This window comes from Ischnura elegans, chromosome 4 (genome assembly GCF_921293095.1).
Source record: "Ischnura elegans chromosome 4, ioIscEleg1.1, whole genome shotgun sequence".
Taxonomy (NCBI): Eukaryota; Metazoa; Arthropoda; class Insecta; order Odonata; family Coenagrionidae; genus Ischnura; species Ischnura elegans.
This window is the reverse complement of record NC_060249.1, coordinates 107395208-107405581: the sequence shown is the minus strand read 5'-3', so window position 1 is coordinate 107405581 and position 10374 is coordinate 107395208.

Sequence of the window (10374 nt, the reverse complement as noted above, 5' to 3'; positions counted from 1 at the left end):
CTAAAGGAAGCAGGAGTAAGAGGCGTAGCTCAAAATTGGTTTTGTAGCTACTTGAGTGGAAGGACACAGTTGGTAAAATTTAAAGATTGCTATAGTTTACCTGAAACTATTCTTTATGGTGTCCCACAAGGTTCAGTACTCGGACCTATTCTATTCTTAGTATATGTCAACAGTTTATGTACTGCAGGACTATTCAATGGGGAACTTACCTGTTTTGCTGATGACACAGCCTTGTCTTATTCTGCAAAAATTCTGCCAACTGTTAAAGAACATATATGCAAAGCGACTTATACAAGCTAAAGTATTGGTTTTCTGTTAATAAACTTACGCTGAGTGAAAAAACTAAATTTATTTGATTCAGCTTAAGAGACAGAAAATATTCTATTGGTTGTTTGTATCAGGGGCGCAGCCAGGAATTAAGGCTGGGAGGGTTTAGGTGCAACTAATACCGAGGTGTTTGGGGGTGTGGAATACCCACCAGGATAAGCAGCAGGTGCGAGATTAATAAATTGCGGAATTTTAAAATAAATGGCTCAAAATGGTGAGTTTTACGGTTTTCTGAGGGATATTTTATTAATCGTTACACTATTCTATTAGTAATATCAATCCATTTAAGTAAAATGGATTAAAGTTAAGCATTTCTCTGAGCTCTGGGGGGGGGGGGGAGGGGTTTAACCCCCAAAACCCTCCCCTCGCTGCGCCACAGGCTTGTACTATAAGTGTGCCAGCTGCCTTCTATCTAAAGATTATCTGTGCAGAAACTGTTAAAGAACATATATGCAAAGCGACTTATACAAGATAAAGTATTGGTTTTCTGTTAATAAACTTACGCTGAGTGAAAAAACTAAATTTATTTGATTCAGCTTAAGAGATAGAAAAGATAGTACAAATCAATCAAGTTAGTAATGTAAAGTATTTGGGTCTTGTTAATGATGAGAATTTAAATTGGAAAAATCATTTACAAAATTTAAAAAATTACATGAATACAGCACTAAGGAAATTCTATTACATAAGACAGATATGTAATTTACCTGTGCTAAAAAATGTATACTACTCACTAGTTAATTCAAAACTGCAGTATGGTCTTTGCTGTTGGGGAGGAACATATATCTCGAATCTAAATCCAGTTTTATTTTCACAAAAGAAAATAGGTAATAGGAATGATAATGGGTGCAAAAAGAGATGACGCTTCTTATCCATTATTTAAATTACTGGGTATTTTACCCCTTTTAATACCCTGAAATTATACCCTTTACCCCTGACATTATATGTTTATAATAAAAATTGTGTTAAATAATTACATGTTTATAGAGTCCTACGCATGTTTTCTATCAGAGGCAGAAATGTCACTGGCTATGTAAATATTTCCTATCATGGCTTGAGCCCATGGAATAGAGTACCTACCTATTCCAAAACCGAATAATGAAGCTTTTAGAAGGTCTTATTTATATTGTGCTACTAAGATGTATAACCTCCTACCATTTCATATCACCTCTATAAAGTCCTTCACGTTGTTTTTACGTGAATTGAAAATATGGTTGTTCTCCATAGACAATATATTGAAGAGTACTTGTAAATATTATCTTTGTACATATTTTAACATTGTATGTTATTAGTCTGATTTCTGTACAGTGTATGGAATATTTCTATATATCATGATAATTAATGTATTTATGTTTTCATTTATTTTTATGTTTCAATCTTTCACAATATTCTCAAAGGAACACACGTTAAAGAAAAGCGAACTTTGACTCATTAGTTATGGCATATTCTTTTGTTTTGGCCGCTCCAGCCCGCTTTCAATTTGTTAACTTGTTAATTTAAGAGGTGGCACCCCCAACACTGGTCCTTACCACAGGGGTGCCTTTATTCCACCTTGTAAAAACTCATGCTGGAGTAAGCTGTTATAATTTCATGGGTTAATGTCGCTCTCGTGGGGACTACCGATGGTCAGTCGCCCTAATGAGGGTTCACCCTCGACTCCGAGCCTAATCCGACCCTTTCCCGGGGTCCGAGCTCGCGACGGATGGACCCAAAACACCGGGAGGGCCCCCACCCATGTGGGCCACGTGTAGTACAATTTTGATTTTATAGTTCCTCTCGTGCTATCAACAATTTATTGCCTTTATCGTCTTCTTGATGACACCAGAAATACGGTCCTTTTTTGATCGTCTTTCTACGATGATTTTCAAGAATTTTGTCCAATGTGCGCTAAAAGTCCCCTTTTGACTTGGCAACGGCGCAGCCATCAACTTTGGGGTGGGATAGGAAAGCCCTCTCGCTCGACGCTCAACAATGGCAAACCCTGTTCTGACCTGGGAATTGGAAAGTTGCAAAGAATTGAAAATTGCACGCTAACAAATACGTCCACATTCATGCAAAGGAAAAACTTGCCAACTGCTCATACAGACAAGATGAGAAGGCATAAAGGCCGCTTTACACGGTGAATTTTCATTGGAAAGATCATTCGAATTAAATTCATTCGTCTTTCGGTGGGTTATGACGTACTAAGTAGAGATTAGAACGGTACGAATTGATAGCGGAAAACCACTTTCATAAATCGTGCGTTTTGTGAACTCGTAACGAAGTACATAAGTTAAAATAAGTTGTTTTCGCTGAAGGGCAACGATCATTCTGCTTCAAGATAGTGCACTCTAGAACATGATCACAAGGAAACTTACTCTTCAAATGACCATATCATTTATATTATTCACGGAATCATTCAAGCAAATTGGGAAATGCTTGAAATTTAATTCTTATGTTTACCTTCAATGATGAGAGATAGGCAATATTGTGATTTCATAGGGGAGCCAAGATAACGTAACGGCTCATTTTCGTTCTACTGTGTTCACCGAATAAACAGAGATTTTGTCATTAATTGGGGCTCTCAACCCAAACTTCAGCGCTCATCTCATGTAATATATTTTAATAATTGTAAATTACACAAAATATTTAAGCAATCGAGGAGAAAAACGACGTTTTTATTCATTGAATATCCCGAATGTCATTTCCGAATTACCCATTTTAGACAATTGATGTTTGTGAATTTATGTTCTCTCAAAGTACATATTATTATTTGAGCTTTTCATATGGTTACTTTGCTTCCAAAATTTTAAATATGATCTTAAAATTCCGAGGTGTATGCCAACGGCAAGGTGGACGCCGTGCGCTCATATCATTCACGGAAATCATTCAAGCAACCGTAAACTTGGATTTGTAAAAAGAATTCTCGGTAAATGCCCAAAAAAGGTGAAAGAAATAAGCTACCTGACTCTAGTGAGGCCTCACTTGGAATATGCTCCTAGCGTGTGGGACCCTTACGAGGTAGGACTAACAGGTGAAATTAATCGAGTACAGCGCAGGGCGGCCAGATTTGTGATGAGTTGTTACGACAAAAAGTGCAGCGTTTCAAGTATGTTAAACGAGTTAGGATGGGAATCTTTACAGGAGCGTAGATCGAAGTATAGGCTTAACTTACTTAGGAAACTCGAAGATAATATTTTCTCAGACGACGTGAAGCATATACTTCGTTTACCATCGTACTATAGTAGACGCGATCATGAGAAAAAAATAAAATAAATAGACTGCAAAACAGAGAGATTTAAAATGTCATTCTTCCCTCGTGCTATTAAGGATAGCAATGTTGTCTCAATTGAAAGCATTAATGGCAACGCTCGCTAGGATCACCCATTGCATGTTTTTCGTAGTTCTAACCTTGCATGTATTTGCTCTAGGAATTACTAACCATTAGCAATTTTTTAATGAATAAGCATGTATATTTTTCTAGTGTGCGTAATATTTCTTTGACTGTGTGGTGTGCATGTGGCGGTCCTCTTGCATGCTGCATGTTGGTGATTGATCACCCCCTGCCAAACACCCTATAGGTGGCTCGCAGGGTATAATGTAGATGTAGATGTAGAAGCAAATTAGAACAGGCCTAAAATTTTCCTCAAATGATCATTCGATCGCAGGAAATTTCCGTTACACACGGTTAATAATGGTCATTCGAAAGATCATTAGAATGATCTTACGAAATAAAATTCACCGTGTTAAGCGGCCTTAAAAAAAGGAAAATTTCTGAAACATGAATTAAGGAATTCATAAGTCAGTAGGATACACAACAAGTCAACCTATTAGTAAATTCTAGATCTACACCTAGCACCATTGTGTTTGGCAGGGGGCGACTAATCTTCAACATGCAGCAGTGAAGACGAAACTCCAGTAAGTGTAAATCTAAAAAGAAAAACAAAACATGCAGAGAGTCGTCCGAGGGAGTGACGCGAATAATTCTAGTAATTGAGACACCATTGCTATTGTTGATAGTACGAGGGAAGAATAACGATTTCAATATCTCTGATTTGCAGTCTATTACTACCGAGTCGTCCGAAAATAATCGTAGCCTACTGTGTACTACTTCGCCAGTGTCGTTCATGTAAAGAAGGCATATGAGTGGGCCAATGACACCACCCTGGGGACGCCACCCTGGGGACGCCAGAAATGACCTCAACCTTATTGAAGACTACACCATCTAATACTACTCTTTGGACGCGGTCGTTCAAAAGCTCTCTTATCCAGGAAATGACATCATCATCAGATCATCTAGGCCATAAGATTTCAGTTTTATTATTAACTTCCCGTGGTGTACTTTATCAAATGCTATTTTGAAATCAAGAAAAATCGAGTCTACTATTTTGACTGTGAATTACCACTGTAATAAGGGATATAGCTGAAACGAGCAGAGAACTACCACTGTGAAGAACACGAACTCTCAATCACAGATATATATTTTACATATTTCACCAATTTTGCGTAGTCCGATACGACGAAACAGTATTTCACCGGGAAAATGTACGGATTTTATGAACGGACGACATGTACTAAAGATCACCAGTGAAGGAACGTAAAACAGGACAGAGGACCGTGCGATAATTGTAATATTACTCTAAGAACATTCACACAGTGTGAGACGACTGACAGTAGGATAAGTAAACACAACCCCATGATAAAAATTTTCTTGATCACATGTTACACACACATAACGTCAATGTTGGATTTTCAAAATCAAATAAACAGCATAGCATCCAAGTATCCTACAAGAAACTTGATTGTGGGTGGAGATTTCAACGTACCTTCTATAGATTGGGAGACTTATAGCTTCATTCCTGGTGGGAGGGATAAATAGATCTGAGAGGCTTTAATACAAACTTTTACATCTATATCATTGTTTCAAATAGTATCCGCACCAAACAGAGGAGAAAATATTCTTGATTTATTAGCGACAAATATACCACATCAGGTAGTAAACGTTGGCACTGTCGAAGGAATAAGTGACCATCGGGTAGTAACTGCAAAATTTCTCTAAATACCGCTGTAAACTTTAAAAAAGAGCGTAAAGTTTTCATTTTTAAAAGAGCTGATTTTGATGGGTTTAAGAGTCATCTGAAAAATGCTTTCCCCGAGTTTCAAGAATCAGTATTAAAGTTAAATGTAGAGAATACTTGGAAAGCTTTTCTTTCGCTCGTAACTTCGGGAATAAATACCTACATCCCTAGTAAAATAGTAAAAGAAGGCAGCGAACCGAAATGGTACGACGCGGAAGTGAGAAAATCATTGAGGCGACAGAGAGCGTGTCATGCTAAAATGAAAAAAGTCAGCACGGATTTATCCGCTAATGAACGCGAGCTAATAATTAAAAAATATAGGTTGACTAAAGCCGCCACGAAGGAAGCGTTCAGGAATGCGTTCACGAATTTTAAAAGAAAAACACTAGTAGAGCAGTTACAGGATAACCCAAAAGCATTTTGATCATATGCTAGGGAAGTTCAAGGTAAACGATCTACCGTATATTCGCTGAGAAACGACAAAGGAGATGTGTTGACAAGCAGTTACGATAAAGCCAATTTATTAAATTCCTACTTTAAGAGCGTGTTTACGGAGCCTTCTGAAAACTCACCCGAGACCGATGACAATCCCAGTATACATAAGATGCCAGCTATTGACATTAGTACGCTCGGAATAGAAAATATATTGAAATCGCTTAGTCCAAATAAATCACCTGGTCCAGACGAAATCCCTTCTCGCGTATATAAAGAACTAACCTCAGAAATTGCCCCCTACTTGCAGTTAATATTCAGTAAATCCATCAAGCAACACGAAGTACCTAATGACTGGAAAATTGCTAATGTAACGCCAATGTTTAAAAGTGGAGACAAGGAACAGCCATCTAATGACAGCCCGATATCTTTAACGTCCATCTCTTGGAAAGTCCTTGAACACATCGTAGTCAGCTCGGTAATGAAACACCTAGACGCGCAAAACTTATTAACGGGAACTCAACATGGATTCAGGAAAAGCAGATCGTGCGAAACTCAGTTAGCGCTTTTCGCCCACGGTATTTTAGTCTCCGGGGAAGACAACATTTCAGTAGACGCGATTTTTCTTGATTTAAAAAACGCATTTGATAAATTACCTCACGGAAAGTTAATAATAAAACTGAAATCTTATGGTCTAGACGAAGATGTCATTTCTTGGTTTAGAGAATTTTTGAGCGACCGCGTCCAAAGAGTAGTATTAGACGGTGCAGTCTCCAATGAGGTTAGAGTCACTTCTGGCGTTCCACAGGGTAGTGTCATTGGCCCACTCCTATTCCTTCTTTATATAAACGACATTGGCGAAGTAGTGCAGAGTAAGTTGCGATTATTTGCAGACGACGCTGTAGTTTACAGAGAAATCCGTTGCAGCAAAGATATGGATGAACTAACGAATGACCTTGCTGCTATCCAAGCTTGGTGCGATTCTTGGCAGTTAGAATTAAATTTGGAAAAATGCGTCGTAGTGAATTTCTGGAAGAAGAATAACTCCCTAGAGCGTAACTATATCATTTGGGGCACCCAGTTAAAGGCAGTTGAATCCGTGAAATTCTGGGGTTAGACTCAATAATGATCTATCTATTCGAGAAATAACCGGTCAAGCTAATCGTAAAATGGGGTTTGTTAAAAGAATATTAGGAAAGTGTGACGACAAAGTGAGAGCAATTAGCTACTTTTCCCTCGTTAGACCACATTTGGAATACGCTGCCAGTGTTTGGGACCCTCATGAAAAAGGCTTAATAACCGAGTTAGAACGCGTGCAAAGAAGAGCTGCCAGGTATGTGAAAGGTCGTTACGATAGTCTTTTTAGGGTAACTTACCTCTTAGATAAACTCGGATGGGAATCTCTGTCGGACCGTAGATTGAAAAATAGACTAAACCTTTTAGATAAATTCAAGAGCAGTGTCTTTTCTGACGAAGTTAACCATAGATTGCGGACGCCAACGTACTACGGAAGATCAGATCATATAAATAAAATAAGAGAGATAGATTGCAGAACAGACAGATTTCGAATGTCATTTTTTCCACGATCAATAAGAGATTATAATGGCAGCAATAGAACTCGTAAATAGATTGCATGACTTGTAGAGTAGCCTACTAACCTATGTAAAACTTAATGCATGTTTCTGAATTTCTATTCTATATTCTATTTCTAACAGCATATAGTAGTACTTATAGTTTGTTATTATACGGGACGTTTTTTGGACGGTGTGGTGTGCATGTAGGAGTCCAAATGCGTGCTGCATGCTGGTGATTGATCACCACCTGCCAAACACCCTAGAGGTGGCTCGCAGAGTATTATGTAGATGTAGATTTAGATGTTACTCATGAAAATCGCCAAAATCCCAATCTTGATGACAGGACACAAAAATAATAATGCCTAATAGTATCAATTGTTTAATTAAATTAGTTATGTAAAAGAATTAATATATATATATATTAATAATTAATTAATAAAGATTCAGTTACACATTCAAACATTTTCAAAACAGTCAGACATTCTGTCTAGAACGTTGGTTACCAAATGGGGTCCATCTGGGGGACCCCAGCGGAGTAACTAGAGATATACTTTGCAGGAGGATGAGGAAGATTAGTGGGGGTAACCCCCCCCCCTCCCATGAAATGGGGAGTTCAGGAAAATATTTGAAAAATTACATGCCTGAAAAAGCATTTTCATCATTTTGGCGCTTATAATTTATTTTTAAACAGAGGCAGTTATTATGTATCCAATCCAAACAAAATTTTTAATAATTTTTTGATTTCTCTGAAGCTTTGAGGGGATACATCCGCTCATCTCCCCATAGTTACGCCTCTGTGGTACCCCATTCGTATTTTAATTGATACAGCTTCCAAATAAACGTAATTTTGATCCTACTTTGGCCAATAATACGGATTTTAAAAGTTGTTCACAAACCTGGAGATACATGAGCGTGAAAATTTATTATGGTATAAACGATCACAAGGATAAGGTTTGAGAAATTAACTGCAAAACCGAAATATTTTAGATGTTTTTCCCGCGTGCAATAAGGAATCATATACTACTTAACTTAGGCAATTTTCCAGTTATTAGGTACTTCGTGTTCCTTGTTGGATTTACTGAATATTGACTGCAAGTAGAGGGAAATTTCTGTGGCTAGTTCTTTATACAAGCGAGAAGGGATTTCGTCTGGACCCGAGGATTTACTAGGGCCCGTATGTTTTCAACCTCCAATGGTTCCTGAACAGAAGACGAAGTGATTGATTAAAAATTATTTCATAGCTAAATGTTGAGTAAAATTGTGGTATCCTGTCGACAGAATCGTCTCGGCTATTAAGGATATATCGAGCCTGTGGACGAGCTTTACTATACTTTTTCATAGGTTGTTGCCGCCAATGACTTGCTGCGAATTTTGCCTTTCCCTTGAAGCTCATCGCCCGTTTGAAAACGCTTCCCTCCTAGCCAATTCTTCATTTCAGCGTAAATATGAAGTCACACGGCGCTATGTCGACATTGAACGGGTGCTCGAAAACGTCCCATTGAAATTGCTGAAGGAGCTATTGGGCTGCATCAGCTCTGAGGTGACGGGCATTGTCAAGGATCAGAACAAATAGATTACATGACTTTGTAGTGTATTCTAAATTTTGGGGCCCTACGTAACAATTACTTTTCACCACTAAAACCCGTTATCCATTTTCGTCATTCATTCTGAGAAAGCCCAGTAAGTACATTCAAAAAGCGTGGGTAGCTGTGGATACGGATAAAAATTACTTCATGAATGCTTTTTCCTTATCTTGGAAAATATCATCTCTGGCCAAATGATATGCGTCCCGGATGCCATGTGGTAATATAGTTGATTTCCACCTATTTATGAAAAAGAAGGATTATAACTTGTTCATTTACTTCTCTTTACCTTGCAGAGACTGAAGAGTAACCTTACTAGTTTATTTGGAATTATCAACAGATCGAGAGGGAAGATCCCGACTGAAATCAAAACCTGTCGGTTGCAGCTACACAAAGCAAAAATTCAGAAATAGGATCATATCACATTCGTAATACTGCAAGCAGTTGTGCCGACTCCATGGGGCCTGAGGGGGCCCGAGACCCCTCAAAAATTCGGTATGGGTGTGAGAAAAAAATGTGTCAGCCTTTTGATTTTCCCCGGAGTGTCCAGATATCGAGATTAAAGTTATCACTGTTCTAATGTTGATCATATGAGTCTTCTATAATGCTTAAAAAATATAAAACTCTATAAAAATACTTATAAAATTTCCTCGGGCAATATCCCTGGTTTGGGCCCCCCCAATATTTTTCCTAAGTCGGCATCCCTGATTGCAAGGCAAGGAAACTAAAAATCTCCTTATACGACCAAGTGTGACCGTTAATTTAGGTACTAAACGTAAACCAGAGACTATTAATTCATAATGAAAATGAAATCGAAGAATGTAAAGTAGACCAAATGTCGAGGCTTCTGCTCATTATATCCAAACACGCCAGGACACGAATAAAGCTGAAAGTCTCCCATTCCATATAAATTATGTTAAAATCTCCACCTACATTCAAGTTAGTAAGCATAAAATTTTCCAAATCCAAGGTCAGGGCACAGTTTGGCATTCTTGGCTGTCGGACGCTTTGGGCCCGATAGGGCTTTCTCACCTCACCCCACAGATGATGGCTGCGCCGTTGCCAAGTCAAAAGGGGACTTTTAGCGCACATTGGACAAAATTCTTGAAAATCATCGTAGAAAGACGATCAAAAAAGGACCGTATTTCTGGTGTCATCAAGAAGACGATAAAGGCAATAAATTGTTGATAGCACGAGAGGAACTATAAAATCAAAATTGTACTACACGTGGCCCACATGGGTGGGGGCCCTCCCGGTGTTTTGGGTCCATCCGTCGCGAGCTCGGACCCCGGGAAAGGGTCGGATTAGGCTCGGAGTCGAGGGTGAACCCTCATTAGGGCGACTGACCATCGGTAGTCCCCACGAGAGCGACATTAACCATTTCATGTACCATAATGTGGAATA